This window comes from Chiloscyllium punctatum, chromosome 1 (assembly GCF_047496795.1).
Source record: "Chiloscyllium punctatum isolate Juve2018m chromosome 1, sChiPun1.3, whole genome shotgun sequence".
In the NCBI taxonomy this organism is placed as follows: Eukaryota; Metazoa; Chordata; class Chondrichthyes; order Orectolobiformes; family Hemiscylliidae; genus Chiloscyllium; species Chiloscyllium punctatum.
In genome coordinates, this window is record NC_092739.1 from 50,727,407 (window position 1) to 50,750,437 (window position 23,031).

General features: G+C 39.9%; 1 long non-coding RNA gene across 1 annotated transcript in view; it reads right to left on the reverse strand.

Moving 5' to 3' along the window:
* The window catches only part of LOC140482257 (uncharacterized), a 225,447-nt gene that overhangs the window by 165,535 nt on the left and 36,881 nt on the right, over positions 1-23,031 (reverse strand). The window contains exon 2 of the long non-coding RNA XR_011961696.1: positions 10,123-10,161. This is a non-coding gene — a long non-coding RNA (uncharacterized lncRNA). The remainder of the gene's footprint in view (positions 1-10,122; positions 10,162-23,031) is intronic.

Below are 23,031 nucleotides of genomic sequence, written 5' to 3' on the forward strand. Positions count from 1 at the left end.
AAACACTTGGAAGAAAGAACAAAACAAGGGAATACTCAGTGAATGGCAAGACACTAGGAAGTTCAGAAAAACAGGAATTTCCTGGTGCTTGTCTACAGATCCTTGAAGCTGCAGAATTAGTGACTAGGATAGTTATGGAGGCACATGGGACACTTAGCTTTATTAATTACGGCATAGATTATACGGGGGAGCAATGCTGGAGCTGTACAGGACATTGGTTGGGCCACAGCTGGAGTACTGTGTGCAGTACTACTGGAAGGATGTGATTGCACTGGAGTGGGTGCAGAGGAGATACACCAGGATGTTGCCTGGGATGGAGCATTTCCTGCGATGAAGAGAGACTGAATCATCTTGGCTTGTTTCCTTTGGAGCAGTGAAGGTTGAAGTGTGACTTGATTGAGCTGTACAAGATGATGAGGGACACTGGGTGAACAGAAAGCAGCTGTTCCCATCAGTCAAAGCACCAATGACCAGAGTGGTAGGGGGAGGGGGAGGGGGAGGGAGGGTGATGGCAATTTTACAGTGAAAAGAAGAAGGACGTTAAGAGGAGATTTGAGGGGAAAAAAACTTTCTCACCCTGAAGGTGTGAGGGGTCTGCAATGCAGTGCCTGGGAGGGTAGTTGAAGTAGGAATCTTCAACCTTTAATAAAGAACTTGGATGAGGACTTAGAGTCATGGAGCTTGGCCATATCCCTCTAAATCCTTCCTATTCATATACCCATCCGGATACCTTTTAAATGTGGACAGTTGGTTCCATAGATGCACCACTCTCTGCATGAAAAAGTTACCCCTCAGGTCCTTTTTAAATCTTTTTCCTCCTTAAACCTATACCCTCTAGTTTTGGATTCCCAGTAAGGAGACCTTAGCAGTTCACCCTACCCATGCCCTTCATGATGTTATAAGCCTGAAGTGTCATAGCATTCAAGGCTATTGGCTAATGTAGGAAAGTGGGACCAGTGTAGGTAGTTTTTAGTGGTACAGACTCAACGGGCCATACAGCGTCTTCTGTATGATTCTATTACTGCACAGTTAATAGCCCATAGTCTGCCCTAGAGAAAAAGGTACTTTGTTTTTAAGCTGCACTCCACAAACACATTAAAAACAAACAATGTCCTTTCAACTCTAGGAACTATCAATCTTTAAAGTGCATTCTTTATGACTGTTGTTGCTTTTACCTTTAACGTTATACTGGCAGCATCCTCCTCTTTTGTGACGGAAGGGGTAATGTATATACACATTTAGTACTTCTGTTAGGTATCTCTTATCGCTTTATCCAAAGGAAGATTGCCTTTTGTCCATTGCCACCATTTTGCCTCTACTACCCCTTTTAAATATGATTCATTTAGAGAAGAATTCGGAGTTTCATTTTGTGTTACCTACGAGTCTGTTCTCATTCTCTCTTTGCTTCTCCAATTCCAATTTTTCAAACTGCTGTTTTTTCTATAATTACACATTAATTGAATCAAACTGCTGAAAGTGTAATTACAAATTGTGAAATCATGCAAAAGAGATGCAGACCTTTATTACCAAGCCTCAGAAAAATATTATTAAAAAATTAACAAGGAGGAAATGAATTAATCTGGATGTATTAGAATTCTAATATTTTGTCACACTTGCTTTCATTAAATGTAAGATTCAGAACATAACACAAAAACTAACAATGGTTGCAATACAAAATGCAAATTAACATCCACATCTAATAGCATTGAAATGGAACTGGCAAAGAATATTTCTGCAGTAAAATGTACAAACTGTATAGCGGTTGACAACTTTAACTACTTAGTGTCTTTTCTTATGTAAAACCTCAGCACTAAGTACTTTGACATGCTGAAAACTGTAATGGTATTGACGAAATGTGATCAAGCAAGGATCAAAAGGAGACAGCATCAAAAAGTGGACTGACTGATTTTTCAATTTAAAATCTCAAGGAGGGGATTCAGATTGTAAAACCTAATCCAGAAAACCAGGAGACAAAAAAAAACAAGAGGTACATTTAAAGTTCAAGATGCACTGGGAGGGGGCAGGGTGGGTGGTTTAGAGTGAAAACCTGACATAATTGCACAAAGCACAATCTATGAAGTATAACAGAGTCTTCCACCTGGCACAAATCCCAAGGTTCTTTACAGAGCAAAGCAGATTGAAAACTTAGGTGGAAGGAACTTGAGGGCAGCAGTAAAAATTGAGAAAATTGCTGAAGAGAAAATGATGGTAAGATGAACAGGTGTAAAAAGGAGAATCAATTAGCTGTGAAGCAACTGGGAATATTATCAGGGTGCAAAAGGCACGTTACAAATGTGATTGATTCTTTAATTGCAGGGTGCAGTACCTGAAACGTTGGCTATCAATTGGGGAACCAAAAGTAGTTTGGGGAAAGTGTGAAGGAACATTTGAAAACAAGATATGACACCAAAAAAGAATAAGGAAATATGAGGTCAGATGACAAAACAATTGGCCAAAAGGAAAAACAGGGTCAAAAAAGAGGATGTAATTATGGAATTGCAAAGCACGGAGCTGGTGTAGTCACCAATGGTGGAGCAATTACAAAACAGAAATGAACACTGCACCAGAATGAGAGGAGCACAGACGTAACGTTGTGGGAAAGGATGATATTTACAGAGACAAGGATGGTCAAGACCACAGAAAAGTTTAAAAAATAAGGATAGAATTTTAAAAACATTGCTTGACCAGATGCTGACACAGGTCAGCAAGAGCAGAGATGGTGGATGAAGACTTGATGAGAGTTAAAGCACAGACAAGTAGGGTTTTGGTTCAGCTCAAGTTTATAGAGAGTAGAACATGGGAGATAAGTCTGGAATGCCTGGGTATCATTAGGGCCAGAGGTAACAAAGACACGAATGAGAGTCGTAGCAGCAAGTGGACTACACCAGGAATGAAGTCTAGCAATATTGGAGAGGGGGAAAAAGACAAACACATTCTTGGGAGATAGCATGAATAGGAGGTTCAATACAAAAGAAACCAAGTACCTGGGAGGCAGCACAACTGACCAACCAGGACTTTCCTAAAGGACCTGCCAGAAATGTGAGAGAATCAAAGAGGGGGAAAAAATGTACTTAAGCTTGTCTTCAGCAGTTTACCTGGGGCAGGTACATCTGTCCAAGTCAGCATTGGTAGGAGAGACAACCTAGTCCAGACTTGGTGGAGACAAAGTATTATCTTCATGTGGAGAATACCTTCTAATATGGTGCCTGACACTACTGCTAGATTTTTACAGCTCAAAAAATAGACATCCAAGGGGAACTGGGTACTGACAAGCATATCCTTTCAAACAACTACAAGCGTGAGCTCAGGAAAATAACCCTGATTCAGTGACAGGAACAGGAGAGAATGGTAGGATCACCACCATGCAGCCAAATAATTCAAAATGATACACCAATCTGGTGAAGCTTTGACAAAGGGTTACATTCATGATAAACAGCTGAAGGAACGTGCGACAGACGGAGCAAAGCCAATGGATAGATCAAAGCTCTCAATGTGCCTTGAATTATCCAGCCGGGAATGGTGGAGGAATGTTAAACTAAACAAATGGTGGAGGTGGCTCCACAAGCATGACCATCCTCAAATGACAGCTGAGTGCAGCATGTTCGTATTGAGGATAAGGATGACACATTGGGGGAAAAAACACCTTCAGCTGGAAATGCCAAGTGAATGATCCCTCTCAGCTTCATTCTGAGGTTCCCAGCATTGTAGATGTCAGTCTTTAACTAATTTAAGTTACTCCATGATATCAAGAAATGGCTAAAGACATAGAGTTGTCCAAAGGCTATACTCTCCCACTAAGTCAGGAGCAGTGAAAACTTACACTTCTTAACTAATCACATTGCTAGGTAAGTTATTCCAGTCGTTTCAACATTAATATCTATGTAACAATGTGGAAAATTGAGCTGTACAAAATACACAGGGCAGGCAGGTGACCTTGCATCCCTAAGTCCCAAAACCACCCAGGAAATGTTAGCCACCAGGGCAGCCAATTGAAGCAAAGTTGCCCCAATGTGCGGAAGTGACAGAATGTGTATGCAGCTGGTCATCCAATCACAGGCAGTCTCAGAGAAACAGAAGGTGACCCTGATCAATGTTTCAGAAAAGCAACCTGTGCCTGTGAAACAATGACTTCAGAATTCCAGTTAAATGATCTGGGTATTTTAGTTTACTTATTCCTTACGTGTGCATGGGTGCTGAAAACACCGTTTGGGATTAAGCAAATACATTAATCATCTAACCTTGCTATTTAAATTACTTCCCCCATTAAAGCTATCATGTATTTAATAAACAGTTTTCTGTTTGAGATACAAGACTGGTGTCAGGGATTAAATTAATTACAAATCTGATCAGGAACCATAGGAGTAATTATTAGGATTTTTCAACAGTTTTAATTTTACTGTGTTGTGAATACAAGATAGACAGGTTGATTTGGCTTGGTTATCTGTCTCCATGTTATAACAGTACGTTTTTCTACTAAGTTCACCATAACACATGCATTTCTGTCTTAAATTTTCTAAAATCACATTGGAAGCCTTTTTCAGCAATTTCTCAAATTCTTACAGTCAGCATTTCACTGTAATAGATCTCTGAATTGTGCAGCCCATATTTTTATAGCTATATTTCCATAGCTGCCTCATATTTCATTAGCAAATTGCCAAAAACAATTGTGATCAATTTTATTGGCAGTTGCTTGATTTTCAGGGAAGACTAATCAATCAAGTTGTTTAATAAAATGGGTATGGTCCAATAACTATAGACAGAAGATTTGGTACAAATTTTTTGATAGCATAGTTGTGTATTTCTTCAGAAATTAAAATCACATTCCCGCTTATTTATTTCAGGTTTTAGGATCGGGGAAGCTGCATTTTGATACCTATTGTCAACATCAAGCAGTCTCAAGCGATAATACAGTAAAGTGAAGAGCACATAATATTTTACATTGAATAAATGGAATATGGAAGTGACTAGAATTTCACATACATGTGAATTATTGTAGCTGTGGTTACCGTTCGCGACAAACATGCAACAACTGTGCAAATGCTAAGATCCCAAACTGTCATAAACAATTTCATTTTTGTAGTGCTTTTTATAACTTAGGACATCTTGACATGTTTTACAATCAGACAAAATACTTTGGAAGTGCTGTCACTGTAGTAATAATGAACACGTATTGAGATAAATAACAAAATAATTGAGGAGAGCTTAGGACCAGTGACGAATTGGAATGCCAAAGCAAATCTTTCAGAAGTAAAATTAGGAAGCACTTGTATACTCGTTGGTATTGAAATTGGTAAAAAAAAGTTTGGAACTCATCTGCAAAAGGCAATTAATGCTACATCTATATCAAAGTCAAATGAATTATTGTATTTATATCTGTGATTGAGATCTGAGACACAGGAAAATAAAAGGGTAATAATTGCCTGATTAAGAGCTTCCATCTTTCTACACCTGTAAATATATTAGTTGTGACTTCACCAGCCGACAGACATCATGTTCAGGGTAATGGTTTTTTGCAAGTAGGTGTATTAGTTATTTTGGAAAAGAAAGATTTATTTTTAACCTATGCCTTTGTTATGCTATGATGTCCAGGAAATTAATACTTCCTTTGTGGTTAATGGATTGGTGATGATAGCAGTATTAGAATTCCTCAATTCTCAACGAGTGTTCAAACATTGCATACATCAACACAAATACTGCAAGTAATGTAACCATGTGACTGGCTCACCTAATAAAAAAAAGGTAGTCAGAATGTAAAAGGAGTCCTGAAAACCAGCACTGAAAATAAAAACCCTCGCTAATCAGGAGCAGCCCTGAAAAACAATTTTGACTCCGGACCTGTCTGCAAAAAAGCATGACAAATTCAAATCTGTAAAATTACTATTCTCCAGTGTCAGAAAAGTAATGGAAGGTGATGTCTTTGACAATGCTGTCTGATAAGAGTCACAAACACAGCAATATATTAGTTATCGGGCTCAGATGGAGTTTCACCAGAACCATGCAACTCCAGAGGTCACTACAGTCTTGATCGAAACTTACAGCAAACAGACAAGTTCCAGAGGTGAAGAGCAAAATGAAAGTGACTATCCTTCATATTAAAGCAGCATTTGCCTGAGTGAGGCATCAAAGGAGCCCTAGAAAAATTAAAATCAATGAGAATCAGGGGAAATCTCTCCACTAGTTGCAATTGTAGCCAAAACAGAGCAAAATATTTGTGGCTATGGGAGATCAGTCATCTCAGTCACAGGGCATCTCTGCAGGTAGTGTCTTAGATCATCTTTAGTGATTTTCCTTTCAACATAAAGTCAGAAATGGGAATGTTCACTATTCCACAATGTTCGATAGCGTTCAAAACTTCAGCTACTGAAAACATTCCACGTCTCTCAACATACAGGCTTGGGCTGATAAAAAGAAAGTTACATTTGCACCACACAAGCGCCAGACATTAATTGTCTCAAACTAGAAAGAATCCAAAATTGCCTCCAATACCACAACACAAAACAAATGAACGTATAAATGATTTAAGGTTTTTAAAGACGCGCTTTGTGTCAAGTATTTATCTGTTTAACTTTATGCAAGTATGCGTGAAGTAAACTCCAGAGACCTTTCAGAATCAAATGCATAGCTTCAAACAGAAAGTGAAATAAATCAGCTGTTTCACGAGTTCAGTTGTCTACAATTCTACAAATCTACTCAGATTTCAAGAGAAATGCCGCATAAAGTAGATTTTTCCAAAGTCTCCTGACTGAACCTTCTTTCTAAAAACAAAATTGGTATTGAGATGGCTATTATGGAATGAATTGGTGTGAAAACCACAGGAATGGAAGTTCTTTTAATATCAGTGGTCTGTTAACTTAATGGGAAGTTTAAATGAATTTGTTTCTAGCCTCTGGCCTTTCAGAAATCTTTCAAAAACATTAAGTTCAATTTTCTACTAGATTAAATTAAAACTTCCCTTTCCTAGTAAAAGGAAAGTGCAACAGACACAGTATATGGATGTAAGTTAGCTCGCTGAGCTGGAGGGTTTGTTTTCAGATGTTTCATCATCATGACTAGGTAATATCGTCAGTGAGAGTCTCCGGTGAAGCACTCGTGGTGTGTCCCACCTCTCTACTTATAGATCTTAGTTTCTTAAGGTGGGTGATGACATTTCTGGTTCTTTTTTTTACCAAAGGAAGGTAGATGGGATCTAAATTGATGTTTTTATTGATAAAGTTCTGGTTAGAATGCCAGGCCTCTAGGAATTCTCGTACGTGTCTTTGTTTCACTTGTCCTAGGATGTGTGTGTTTTCCCAGACAAGCAGACATAATGCAACTAAAAACTATAGCCACACTACCTTACATCAAAGGCATATCAGAAATGACTTCCAGACTACTCAGACCTCTTGGCATCATGGTAGCCCACAAACCTACCAACACAGTTAAACAGCGACTACTGAACATAAAGGATCCATTAGATACAACCAGCAAATCCAAAGTCATTTACTAAATACCATGCAAGAACTGTAAAAGACACTACATCAGACAAACTGGCAAGGAAACTTGCCACCAGGATACTGAAACACCAACTACCTACCAAAAGACATGATCCACGATCACTAGTTTCCATACATACAGACAAAGAAGGACATCACTTTGACTGGGACAGCACACACATCCTGGGTCAGGCGAAACAAAGACACGCACAAGAATTCTCAGAGGCTTGGCATTCTAATGGAGTCAGAGATGTACAGCACAGAAACAGACCCTTCGGTCCAACTTGTCCATGCCAACCAGATATCCCAACCCAATCTAGTCCCACCTGCCAGCACTTGGCCCATATCCCTCCAAACCCTTCCTATTTATATACCCATCCAGATGCCTTTTAAATGTTGCATTTGTACCAGTCTCCACCACATCCTCTGGCAGCTCATTCCATACATGTACCACTCTGAGTGAAAAGGTTGCCCCTTAGGTCTCTCTTATATCTTTCCCCTCTCACGGTAAACCTATGCCCTCTGGGTTCTGGACTCCCCCACCCCAGGGAAAAGGCTTTGTCTATTTATCCTATCTATGCCCCTCATGATTTTATAAACCACTCCAAGGTCACCCCTCAGCCTCCGACACTCCAGGGAAAACAGCCCTAGCATAGTCAACCTCTCCCTATAGCTCAAATCCTCCAAACCATGCAACATTCTCGTAAATCTTTTCTGAACACTTTCAAGTTTCACAACATCTTTCTGATAGGAAGGAGACCAGAATTGCATGCCAGAACTCCATCAATAAACACATCGACTTAGACCCTATCTACCTTCCCTTGAAGTAAAGAACTGGAAATGACATCACCCACCTTAAGGAACTAAGACCTATAAAAGAGAGGTGGGAATACCACCAGCGCTTCACCGGAGACTCTCACTGATGATGTCACCAAGTCATGGTGATGAAACATCTGAAAACAAGCCTTCCAGCTCAGTGAGCTAACTTACATCCAGATCATCAACCTGAGCTACAAATATTCTCAAAAATTGCCAGACACAGTATATAATTGGGAGAGAGGTGGGAATGGTATGTAATAACATAATATCAAGAATCAAACAGATAATCCTAAAATGTGAACCATTTTATTTAAGGTTAAAAATCACACAACACCAGGTTATAGTCCAACAGGTTTAATTGAAAGACTAGCTTTCAGAGTGCTGCTCCTTCATCAGGTGGTAATGACTATCACCTGATGAAGGAGCGATGCTCCGAAAGCTAGTGTGCTTCCAATTAAACCTGTTGGACTATAACCTGGTGTTGTGTGATTTTTAACTTTGTACACCCCAGTCCAACACCGACATCTCCAAATCATTTTATTTAAGTTCACATTTGCAGAGCTGGTGGACATTTGAACCTGCTGCTGATAGGCATGTTGTTGGTGGCACAGTGATAATGTCCCTACACAGGACCAAGAGACCTGGCTTCAAGATCCCCCCACCGTTCCAAAGGTACATAAATAACATATCTGAATAAGTTCATCAGAAAAATTGGACAGGCATGTTGTTCCCAAAAAGAACCACTAGGTGGGAGAATTGAGTCTGTTAACAACCCTCAATGATCACACAAGTCTTCAGTACACACAGGCTTATACTTAAACATCTGGAAATGACAAACAATGGAAAACAACATTTACTGTATCTCCTTCAGGAATGATGGAAAGCTTAAGCTTTCACAAAATTACTGAAAACAGATTTGGGTTTCTTAAGGATGTAAAATTGACAATTTTAATCAAAGTACATGGTAAATTACCAAATGTTTTAAACAGAATGCATAATTTTCATGTGTAAATACAGCACGTACTGAATTTATGAAAAGACAAAAATCGAAACTACAATAAAGCTAATCCTCAATTTTCACATGTTGACATTCTTCATGTCTTTTGATTTTCTCTTTGGCTTTCCAGTAAATGCACATTCCATTTTTTGTATGAAATATGAAGAAACATGCTTGAAAAGAGTATAAAAATGGTAAACTATATTACTGGATAAAAAGCACGTTCCTCTTTTTAAATAAAAAAAAGTACCAGGAGATTTATATAAACAAACACATTCTCTCAGCTTTAATTGTTTCATAACAGATTTTATAATAAATAGACTTTGATTATAAATTTGTCAGTCGAGAGATGCACAGAAAGAGAATTGATCTTTTGATGAAAAAAAAATGAATAGTGCATTAAGACAAATTCTCTCAGATATATCATACGCAACAAACATCTCAACCATAAAACCTGTTCCTCAAACAAAAGCATTAGTTATCACCATGGCGCCACAAAACCAACACAATTAAGTTTTTCATTCAAATAATTATTTGAAAAAGTTGCAGCATAATTATTAGCTTTTTGCATTCAGAGTAAAAGCACATCCATTACTTTCTGACTTAATTTTAGGTTCTTTTCTCAACAATGCAATCCAACTGGAAACGATTGAGAACTGCAAATAGGATATTAGAGAGCAGTGCGCAGACTGCCAGCCCTTGGTCTATTTAAAACTGGACAGATCTAATATGTAAATCTGCCATTTCTTTAACCTCATGTTGGCATCAACAATCTTCCGTCACTGCAACTGTAATACACAAACCACGCACAGGAAGGAAGAGAATTCATCTTACCCCATATCTGGCTCACTGAAGGAAGAGGGATACGTAGGACTGAGGAGGAAAGAGAGAAAAGCTATAATATTTTAAAAAATAAACCACAACTATGTATATGTTTGCATTGTGGAACTATACATGTCATTATCAGCTGCATAAAAATACTAAGACTAATTTTCAACATTTGAAACATCAACTTTTACTCTATCAAAATGCAGTATTAAAGTTAATATATTAAAATAGACATAAAACCCAATAAAAAGCAGTGTAGGAATATCTTAATTAGGAAGTTAATCAGCGCTAAAGTACAACTTATCCAGGTAGTGTCATTATATATCTCTGTGTCATACAGTCAGAGTTGTACAGCAAGGAAACACACCCTTTGGTCTATCTCCTCCACAGTGATTAGATATTTTAAATTAATATAGTCCCATTGGTCTCATTCCCCACATAATGATTCAGACAGAAAGGTCGTGGGAGAGGCAGATAATTGATACAATAGTTAAAGTAACAGGATAAAAACCCCTGTGCTAGATATCACACATACTAAAATAAGCTAGGAAAGGGAAATGGTTAAAGTGGCATTAAGTTTGAAAATAAAGTACTCCGGTCTCAAGAATCTTAACACCAATTCCATTGGGCTGAGTAGAGACCTGTCCAAGGTAAATTGCATAAAGGCTAAATGCTAGTGGTAAATAAACGGTCAGAAATATTTAAATAAAAATACAACAACACATTTAAATAAAAACAAAATCTTTCAAGATCCATCTCTCTGGCACATCTGGACTTTGTAAACAAAAAATCTCTGGACTTTATAAAGAAGGAACTTTCTTGGAGTGTTCCAGATGGAAGAGAATCTCTAACTAAAAAAAACTTTCAAATTCCTGGGGAATTCCCTTAGAGTCAGCTGCATCGGGAATTTCCACATAGTCCCAACGTCACAACTCCAGTTTCTGCTGTCAAAACTGTTGTCTGTCCATTGGAAGAGCGATGAAATTAATCCAGTAACTGTAGTGAAGATTGCTTAATGTCATTTTCCAAAAAGATAAAGCGATATTTACGCAATGAGGAAACAAACTCTGGAAACTGAATTTAAATAATGATCAAATGGATTTCAACAAGTAAGGTCATGCTTCATCAATTCTTAGGAAAAGTTAAAGAAGAAAAAAGGAAAAAAAGGTTATGATATAAAGTACCACATTCCAAACAAAACAAATTTCTGGAAAGTCTCAGTAGATCTGGCAGTTATCTGTGAAGACAAAGCAGAGCTAATATTTCAGATCGAGTGACCCATCTTCAGAACCACAGAACCAAAGTACCACATTAGTTGATTCATGACTAAAGTTAACCCATGCAAGGGCAGATTTTTGTACAGTGTTTTCAGAGACCTTTTGAAGTTGCTGGACCGATGCAGATCTGGAATCCTGCTCCCATTTCAGTACATTCGATTTTTGTTTGTTATGGAAAGGCCTCAGCTACAGTGTGTGTCCTACAACTTGTTGCGTGATGTAAATGCTTGTGGAAGAAGGACAAGATATGTAGAATTGTCAAGGTCGGTGATTGAATAAAACCTGTTGAGCTTCAGTAGATGTATGTTGTCACAAGTCAAAGGTTTTATTATCAGCGCTTGACTGCTTTTACAGTTTATCATCACCACAGAAAGGGACCATACGTACTGAAGTTTGATTGTTGGCTCCAAGCTGTTATTAAAGGTTTGGATATCTTGTAGCGAGATTACATTACATTGTGGAAATAGGCCCTTCGGCCCAACAAGTCCACACCGACCCACCGAAGCGCAACCCACCCACACCCCTACATTTACCCCTTACCTAACACTATGGGCAATTTAGCATGGCCAATTCACCTGACCTGCACATCTTTGGACTGTGGGAGGAAACCCACGCAGACACAGGGAGAACGTGCAAACTCCACACAGTCAGTCGCTTGAGGCGGGAATTGAACCCGGGTCTCTGGCACTGTGAGGCAGCAGTGCTAACCACTGTGCCACCATGCCGCCCACGTTATAAGTAAAGGGATAGGATGCCCGGTGTGATGAGGACCAGAACGTACAGTAGCAGAATTAGGCCATTTGGGCCATCAAATCTATTCCACCATTCTATTAAGGGTGATATGCTTCTCAACACCATTCTCCTGTGTTGTCCCTGTAACCTTTGACCCCCATTAGTGCACTAGGAGGGTTGAGGTAGTGACTGCCAGATGGGGAGGGTGCAGGGATCCATCATGGTGCCAGAATTGTGAGGAAGCAGCATTTCAGGTGGGTGAGAGGGTTAGAGTTGGATGGGCATTTTGTTATTAGAGTTTTAATAACAGATTAAGTACTTCAGGATGATATAAATATAGTGAATAGGTTTCCATACTTAGACTAATTACAGGCAATCACAAGGTTGCAAACAGGTTTTGTTCTGGAGTAAAATATAAAGTAACCACTCGTGCATACGAGGAATCATTTTGATGTTTGATCTTTAAAATTTCACCACTGCCGGTCAGAGACGCTGTACACTGCGTATGATGAAGTCTGAAATAGAAACTTAAAATTTTTATTTGATTTCATTTTAGTATGGCTCCTGAGGTTTGACCATGGCAAATTTAAGTTGATACAGTGGGTGCAAGGCAAAGGGTAGTGGATGGGGCAGAACTGGTTGGCATGGACAGTATGGGGGACATTATGGTGGTTAAGAGCAGTGGTTGGCCTGATCTGGCATGGATGGAGAATGGGTAAGTAGTGGGAGAGTATTTGGTGTGAAGACGAGATTTAAATGATACAACTGAAACAAAGTAGACCTGTTAACTACTCTGTCCTAGCACATAACTGCCCCTCAGATCACCTCCCATCAGGAGGGAACGAGCCCAGGAAGGAATTCGGGTCTGTTCAGTCAAGGATTGTATGGCAGTCAAAGCTGGCTATAAAGCAGAGTAGGGACCAATGGTAAAAGACTCAGGAGGTGGCATATGATATTCTGTAAGGATTGCAGCTGGAACCACTGTTGCTCACTGTTTACATTAAGAAGTTTCATCTCAAGAATCAAAAACACAGTTTTAAAATGAACAGGTGACTTCAAACTGGAGACAAGTAGTTAATATTGTTAAATATTGGTAACAAAGTGCTCATAACTTTACAATTGGACAGGAAATTAATTTGCTATTTACAAAACGTGAGAAGTGGTGTATTTCAGTTGGAGGAATAAGAGTCACACACACCTTGGAATGATGATTCTAAAATGGGTTCAAGAAGCACAGGGCCTAGGGCCTAGGGCTACAGATCCATAGAAGGTTAGATTTAGCACTGCAAGATAACAAGACTCAAAAAAGATACAAACAAACCACATGGATTCATTTCCCAAGGAATGTAATTTCAAACAGAACTTAAGTATAAATAGAATTTTAGTTTCAAAAAATTGAGCCCTTTGAATGTATTTGATTAATTATGAATTGCAAGAGTTACAATGAGAAACATTTAAAGGTAATTATCTTCAGTGCCAGTGAGTTTGATTGGAAATAATTAAACATATCTCTGAAAGGATGTTTATATTTACAACAATGAGATTCAATATTCTGTAGTGAGTTTATTGCATCAAAACACATAATAGGTACAGCATCATCTCTAACCTGCAGCAATGTCTGTATGCTATTATGCCAGGGCTTTTGAAGATCATGAAAGAAATGGTGTGGGGTCTTTTGAAGAGTGTTCGGTGAATAAGGCCTCAGGGCCCAATAGTATCTACGCCAGGTTTATTGAGAGAGGCAAGAGAGGAGATTGCTGGGGCATTGACCAACATCTTTGTAACCTTGCTAACTACTGGAGGGGTCCTGGAGGGCTGGTAAGAAGCTAATGTTGTTCCTCTGCTCAAGAAGGGAAATAGGGATAATCCAAGAAACTGGAGACTGCTGAGTCTCACATAGGTGTTTGGGAAGCTACTGGGGAGAATTCTTCGGGATAGGAATTATGCACATTTGGAAAAGCATGGCCTAATTAGGGACAGTCAGCATGGCTTTGTGCAGAGCAGGGCATGGCTTATTAATTTGATTGGATTGTTTGAGAAGCTGACAAAAGTGTTCAGTGAGAATAGAGCATTGGATATTGTCTACATTGATTTTAGTAACACTTTCAACAAGGTCCCTCATAATAGACTCATCCAGAAGACTAAAATGCATGGGATCCACAGTGACTCGGCTGCTTGGTTTCAGAATTGGCTTGCCCCAAGGACAGAGTGCAGTGGCAAAAGTGTGTTTTTTCTAACTGGAGGTTGGTAACTAGTGATGCTCTGCAGGGATCCATACTGGGACCTTCACTGGCAGCACGTTCCAATCTCCTACCATTTTCTGTGTAAAAAAAGAACTTGTCCCTCATATCTCCTTTGAACTTTTCCCTATTCACCTTATTTATTTATATCAATGACTTTGAACAAAAATGTAGATGGGTGGATTAGTAAGTTTGCAGATGATACAAAGATCGGTGGAGTTGTGGATAGTGTAGAAGGTCGTCAAATGATACAACAGGTCAGTTGCAGATCAAAGCAGAGAAATAGCAGATGGAGTTTAATCTGGTTAAGTGTGAGGTGCTGCACTGTGGGAGATCAGATGTTAAGGAAAAGTATACAGTTAATGGCAGGACCCTGAACAGAATTGATGTACAAAGGGATCTTTAGGTTCAAGTTCATAGCTCCCTGAAAATGGCAACACAAGTAGATAGGGTGGCAAAGAAGGTTTTTGACACGCTTGGTTGGGGTATTGAGTACAAGAGTCAGGATGTCACATTGCAGATTTATAATACTTTGGTTAGGCCACGCTTAGAATATTGCATTCAATACTGCTCACCACATTACAGGAAGGATGTGGAGGGTGCAGAAGAGGTTTACCAGGATGCTGCCTGGATTAGAGGACATGAGCTATAAAGAAATGTTGGACAAACACAGATTGTTTTCTCTGGAGCAGCAGAGCCTGAGGGGAGACTGGATAGAAGTCTATAAATTATAAGATGCATAAATAGGGTTGACAGTCATAATCATTTTCCCACAGCTGAATTGTCCAATACTAAGGGGTATGAATTTATAAGGTGAGAGGGGGAAAGTTCAAAGGACAGGTGAGGGGCAGGTTTTTTTTTAAAACACAAAGAGTGGTTGGAGATTGGAATGCACTACCAGGGGTGGTGGTGGAGGCAGCTACGATAAGGACATTTAAGAGACTTTTAGATAAGCACATGAATATGCAAAGAATGGAAGGATATGGACCAAGGGCAGGCAGAAGGGATTAGATTAATTTGGCATTATGTTTGGCACAACATCATGGGCCAAAGGGCCCTTTCATGTCCTGTATTGTGTTCTATCTTAGGACAAAGTGAGGACTGCAGATGCTGAAAATCAGAGTCAAAAATCGTGGCGCTGGAAAAGCACAGCAGGTCAGGCTCAGGATTAGTGATGCTGACATAGACTGAGGGGAAAACTTGTTATCACTAATTGCCCATATAAAATGCTCAGATTCAGATAGGATTGTGACCCTTCTTCCAATTCTAACTGTACAGTATTCTCTCTTACTTCAGTGCTATGTCTGTCTATTCACATTCCACACTAGTCATCCAACTGAAATTACCAACCTGTTACAAATTGATCTCTGACTTTACAAAATACCTTTATACTGCACCTACTAAATTTCAGGTGCACCACTAACCAGAGCAATCAGCAAGGAGATTTTCATACCGGGGGTGTATTCAAATCAAAATTTTATAGCTAGCTAAAGAAAGGCCAGGTGCATCCAATCCTTTGTGCCATTCAATCACCAGCATTGAGCTTTTACTATAGACAAACGATATTGATAAATAGACAATTTTGATTTACTACAGGAATGGAAACATCATGTGAGTTTACTTAAAATAATTTAAGTTCCTCCCACACTAACACTGAGCTGGTCACTACAGGTTGTGTAAAATTAGTCCATGTTATTCTGATACCTGATTTTCCCCTCCCATTGAGAAACTGCCTTGATTTAATCCAGTATTTTTCTGTTACAGTTCATCAAGTTAGCATCTCAGCAGGTGAAGAGAATCTTAATTCTATGATGATATGGTACAGTGCCCAAATAAAATCAAGAGTATCCAGCAAATGAATTCAGATTGTCACTTGATGATATGAAAGACGTTGAATGATACTACCTTCTGCATGAGAAACCTGTGTTGAACAGTCTTCATCCGAAAAAACAATGGAGTTTTAAACAACAAAACATCTCAATAATTTAAAAAAAAATTTACCTGACTAGAAAGCATACAGCAATATTTTCATGCTTACCCAAAATCTCGGCCCAACATCGCCTGGAGCCAAAAGAGAAAGGAGCTCAGATATAGCTACAAATTCTCGTGGCCAGTACAATTTGGAATGTTTCAGAAGGCTAGAAGCCTACAAGTCAACAGCATTGATACTTCAAAGCGTCTGTAAACCTTGATGTCTGCTTCATCTTCACAAAAAGTGTCCATTCTGAACAAATCACAAGCTTTAAGATTCACTTCTATCATTAACGGCAGCAACCACTCTTCCACAGGAACAAAATGAAACTGAACATCGATAATTTGAAGAGGAACAGAATTTACAGTAAATCTCAATGACAAGGTCAAAATGCACTGGCCCCACGAGCTGCTTTTACATCATCAGTCACAAATTAAAAATGATTAAAATTATATCCTCGATATTTCGGGAAAATAACCTACCTCTTAAAATGCACTTCACAAATGGACCAGTTCCTTTGGTACAGCTGTAAATTTATGCATTTGAAGCTAAAAAGAGTGAATACTAAGCACCTGAACTGCTGTTCTCTATTATCCAGCAACAAAAAGGTTCTTACCATAAGTTTAAAAAAGGTGATGATTGCCAAGCTGATTGGGTGGAGAGGAGGAGAGTGTAAATCTTTGATTGCTCAAAAGAAGTCCATTGCTCAGTGAACAATGGGGCTTTTGAGGCTAAATGAGAAAGTGGGTTCATCTGGTCACAAGACAGAAATAAAAGTCCAAATAAACTTGTACTGAACCAATTGCTCTTTTAAAAAGGTATGCATCACTGCACCACCTTATTTAAATAATTCGATACACATCTAGATTCGAATAATAATAAATCAGGAAGTACTTCTTCAAAGCCATTTCATATATCTCCTGGGCACTGCTGCTTCAGTTATATAGATATTATGTACAGAAAAGGTGATTCAGCAAGGGAGCACCAATTTGTTAATTGCATACTAACAACAACTACAACATCTAAGCTCTCAGTACAAAATATTCACAATTATTTTTTATTCCAAATTACAAAAAGGGGCTCACCTCAGAACCTGTTGATGTGAAATGCTGCTGAATTTGTGGTGAATGCATTTGAAATGTAATCAATATGTACAAAGCTGTTCCATCTGTCCTAAATCAAGCCTGGTTGTATCCTTTCTAGTTGCTTGTCAATCATTGAAAACCAACCAAACCATTTACAATTGGACTTTTTAGAATAATATCCATAAAAGTAGAACACTACATGATTGATATCATCCAATCAGTATTTCCAGATTAAACTAGATTTTCTATTTAGCTCTGGGGCATGGTCATTCAACTTGGCATCCCAACTAAAACGAAAATCAAAATTACATTTAGAGTCATAGAGGTGTACAGCATGGAAACAGACCCTTCGGTCCAACCTGTCCATGCCGAAGAGATATCCCAACCCAATCTAATCCCACCTGCCAGAACCCGGCCCATATCCCTCCAAACCCTTCTTATTCATATACCAATCCAAATGCCTCTTAAATGTTGCAATTGTACCAGCCTCCACCAAATCCTCTGGCAGCTCATTCCATACACATACAACCCTCTGCGTGAAAAAGCTGCCCCTTAGGTCTCTTTTATATCTTTCCCCTCTCACCCTAAACCTATGCCCTCTAGTTCTGGACTCCCCAACACCAGGGAAAATACTTTGCCTATTTATCCTATCCATGCCCCTCATAATTTTGTAAACCTCTATAAGGTCACCCCTCAGCCTCCGACGCTCCAGGGAAAACAGCCCCAGCCTGTTCAGCCTTTCCCTAGAGCTCAAATCCTCCAACACAGGCAATGTCCTTCTAAGTCTTTTCTGAACCCTTTCAAGTTCCACAACATCTTTCTGATAGGAAGGAGATCAGAATTGCATGCAATATTCCAACAGTGGCCTAACCGATGTCCTGTACAGCCGCAACATGACCTTCCAACTCCTGTACTCAATACTCTGACCAATAAAGGAAAGCATACCAAACACCGCCTTCACTATCCTATCTACCTGCGACTCTACTTTCAAAGAGCTATGAACCTGCACTCCAAGTCCTCTTTGTTCAGCAACACTCCCTAGGACCTTCCCATTAAGTGTATAAGTCCTGTTAAGATTTGCTTTCCCAAAATGCAGCACCTCGCACTTATCTGAATTAAACTCCATCTGCCACTTCTCAGCCCATTGGTCCATCTGGTCCAGATCCTGTTGTAATCTGAGGTAACCCTCTTCGGTGTCCACTACACCTCCAATTTTGGTGTCATCTGCAAACTTACTAACTGTACCTCTTATGCTTGCATCCAAATCATTTATGTAGAGGACCCAGCACCGATCCTTGTGGCACTCCATTGGTCACAGGCCTCCAGTCTGAAAAACAACCCTCCACCATCACCATTCTCAGTCTTCTACCTTTGAGCCAGTTCTGTATCCAAGTGGCTAGTTCTCTCTGTATTTTCTGAGATCTAATCTTGCTAATCAGTCTCCCATGGGGAACCTGTCGAACGCCTTACTGGAGTTCATATAGATCACATCTACCACTCTGCCCCCATCAATCCTCTTTGCTACTTCCGCAAAAAACTCAATCAAGTTTGTGAGACATGATTTCCCACAGATTGGTTAAAAAAGTAGTGATACTGTCTGGGAAAGGTTAATACAGATGTGACAACTTGATTAGCAAAGTAGTCCATAACTTCGTACACAATGGGGCTTTTGAAGCTAAATGAGAATATGGTTTCATCTGACACAAGACAGAAATAAGTCCAACTCAGATAGTCTGTTGTAAAGCAGGAGACATGACCTATGTCAGAGGCTACTCCTCCTTCACAAAATTTGAATAGGTCAGCAACACAAGAATCGGAACTCGATGTCCAATATCATCATTCAGTGCTTCACCTATCGCTCAGCACAAGGCTCTTCCAGACAATGCTATCAACTGCAGTCCCCTCAACATACAGTTAAACAAAGAGTCAATGATTATCAGAAACACGGCACCATGTTTAAAACATAGGAAACCTGTTGCTTAACAGTACCATAGAACATTCTCTCCAAATACTTCATGACAAATATTTGAAGCATCAATTATAGGAACAGCAGTTCTTCCCTTGCAACTAAAGCGCAGATTTTTTTAATATCCCACCTTCAAATGAAAAGCCAGAAGTTGGGTCTTTCTAGACTTCCCTGTAAAATTGCACATCTGCAGAATTTAATGAAACAATATTTCAGGGATATCAATCTGTTATTTTGCCCGAACATGATTTTGTGTGGTCTAGTAACAAGATTTGTTTCATTATGTGATTACATTACAATTATTATTCAAGACTTCACTTGAGCAAAAACTGTAGCAATAAAATTAGCATCGCTGTCTTTACTCTAGTCCAAAGGCACATACCGATACCAGTGGCTCTAAATTAAGAAGGTGATTCGCTGATTTTTTTATTTGGAAGTGGTGCCACCTAAAAGGAGAACTTGTTGATTCCAATGATATCGAACAGGAAACCAGATTTTAAAAAAAAGCTTGACATTTCTTCAAATCAGAATTCTTTACAGATGCTGCAAATGTGACTGTTCTCCACTCTTCAAATGTCTAATTAGGAAAAAGGAATGCAACTTTTTGTTCCGGTCTTAACACTTAAAAATAAAGAGGGATGTGACCTCGGGATAGACCTCCAACTTGTTGTTATCTCTGGTTTGTTACCCGTGCCATGTGATAGCGAGGCAAGGCAGAGGGAGAGATATCAGCTGAACATGTGGCTGCATGGATGGTGCAGGAGGGAGGGTTTCAGGTACTTGGATAATGGGGGCTCATAATGGGGAAGGTGGGACCTGTACAAACAGGATGGTCTTCACTTGAACCAGAGGGGTACTAATATCCTGGGTGGGAAATTTGCTGGTGCTATTCAGGTGGATTTAAACTAGCTCAGCAGGGGGATGGGAACCTGAGGTGTAGATGCAGTGCACAGAAGGATGAGAGTAGGGAGGACAGGGACAAGATTTCAGGAATGTGCTGGCAGACAGCAAGCTGGTTTGAAGTGCGTCTACTTCAACGCCAGAAGTATCTGAAATAAGGTAGGTGAGCTTGCAGTATAGATAGATACCTGGGACTTCGATGTTGTGGCCATTTCAGAGACATGGATAGAGCAGGGTGAGGAATGGATGTTGCAGGTTCCAGGGTTTAGATCTTTCATCAAGAACAGGCAAGGTGGTAAAAGTGGAGGAGGTATGGCCTTGTTAGTCAAGGATAGTATACTGGTGACTGAAAGAACTTTTGACGAGGACTCGTCTACTGAGGTAGTGTGGGCTAAGGTTTGAAACAGGAGAGGAGAGGTCACACTGCTTGGAGTTTTATTTTATAGGCCTCCGCAGAGTTCCAGGGAGGTGGAAAAGAGGACTGGCAAAATTATTCTGGGTAGGAGTGAAAGGAACAGGGTGGTCATTATGGGGATCTTTAACTTCCCCAACATTGACTAGAAAGGCCAGAACTCTAGCACGTCGGATGGTTCAGTTTTTGTCCAATGTGTGCAAGAGGGTTTCCTGACACAGTATGTTGACGTGCCGACAAGAGGGGAGGCCACTTTGGATCTGGTGCTTGAAAATGAACCAGGCCAGGTGTTTGATTTGGTTGTAGGTGAGCACTTTGGAGAGAGTGACTATAATTCAGCTGTTTAGTTTAGTGATGGAAAGGGAGAGGTACATGCCACAGGTCAAGAGTTATCGATGGGGCAAGGGCAATTATAATGCGATTAGGCAAAAATTAGGATGCATAGAATGGGGTAGCAAAATGTGGACATGCAGACAATGGAAATGTGGAGCTGGTTTAAGGGACAGATATTGTGTGTCCTTGATAGGTATGTCCCTGTCAGGCAGGGAGGAAGTGATAAAGTAACGGAACCATGGTTTACAACAGAAATTGCATCTCTTGTTAAACGGAAGAAGCAGGCTTAAGTGATGATGAGGCAAGATGGTTCATGAGGTGATGGAGAGTTACAGATCAGCTAGGAAGGATTTTAAAAAGAGAGAGAGTTAAAAAGAGCAAAGAGAGGACACGAGCAATCTTTAGCAAATAGAATAAAGAAGAACCCTAAAGCTTTCGATAGGTATGTGAGGAACAAAAGGATGACTAGGGTAGGAATAAGGCCAGTCAAAGTCAGAAGTGGGAAGTTGAGTGTGGACCCTGTGGAGATCAGAGAGGTGCTAAACGAACATTTCTCAGGAAAAGGAGGATATTGTAGAGGAGAAGAATGAGGTATGAGATATTAGACTAGAAAGGATCAAGGTTAGTTATGGACAGGTGTTATCAATTCTAGAAGTGAAAGTAGACAAGTCCCCTGGGCCAGAATGGATTTATCAGAGGATTCTCTGGAAAGCGAGGTAGGAGATGGTGGAACCTTTGGCTTTGATCTTTGAGTCATCATTGTCTATTGGTTTAGTACCAGAGGACTGGAGGATTGCAAATCTTGTGCCCTTGTTCAAGAAGGACAGTAGAGATGTCCTTGATAATTAGAGACCAGTGAGCCTTACGTTTGTTGTAGGAAAAGTTTTGGAATGGACTATAAGAGATAAGATTTATAATCATCGAGCAAGCAACAATTTGATTTCAGATAGTCAATATGGTTTTGTCAAGGGCAGGTCGTGTCTCACAAACCTCATTGAGTTTTGAGAAGGTGACCAAGCATGTGGATGAGGGTAGGGCAGTTGACGGTGTATATATGGACTTCAGTAAAGCCTCTGATAAGATTCCACATGGTAGGCTGTTGGAGAAAATGTAGAGGCATGGGATTGAGGGTGATTTAGCCGTTTGGATTAGAAACTGGCTTTCTGTAGGAAGGCAGCAAGTGGTGGTTGATGGAAAATATTCAGCCTGGAGTCTGGTTACTGGTGGTGTGGCACAAGGATCTGTTTTGGGACCACTGTTCCTTGTTATTTTTATAAATGACTTAGATGCAGACATAAATAGATGGATTAGTAAATATGCAGAGGACACTAAAGTCGGTGGAGTAGTGGACAGTTTGGAAGAATTTTACAGGTTGCAGGGGGACTTGGATAAACTGCAGAATTGGGCTGAGAGGTGGCAAATGGAGTTCAATGCAGCTAAATGTGAGGTGATGCACTTTGGGAAGAATAACAGGAAGGCAGAGTACTTGGTCAATGGAAAGATTCTTGGTAGTGTGGATGTGCAGAGGGATCTTGGAGTCCATGTGCATAGATCCCTGAAAATTGCCACCCAGGTTGATAGTGCTGTTTAGAAGGCATACAGTGTGTTAGGTTTCATCAGTAGAGGGAAACTTACATCAGTAGAGGGCATCATAGTTTCCTCTTCCCCAAGTAAATATCCTCCCATTTTGCCTAATCCTCTCCTTCTCCATAGCTATGTAGAATGTGAGGCAGCTCACTGGAGCTGCAATAATATGCTGCAACTATATGAATGTTAGTGCAGCCACAGTTGGAATATCGTGCACAGTTCTGGTCGCCATATTTCGGGAAGGATGTGGAAGCATTGGAAAAGGTGCAGAGGAGATTTACCAGGATGTTGCCTGGTCTGGAGGGAAGGTCTCATGAGGAAAGGCTGAGACACTTGGGTCTGTTCTCATTGGAAAGAAAACGGTTGAGAGGGGATTTGATAGAGACATACAAGATTACCAGAGGATTAGAA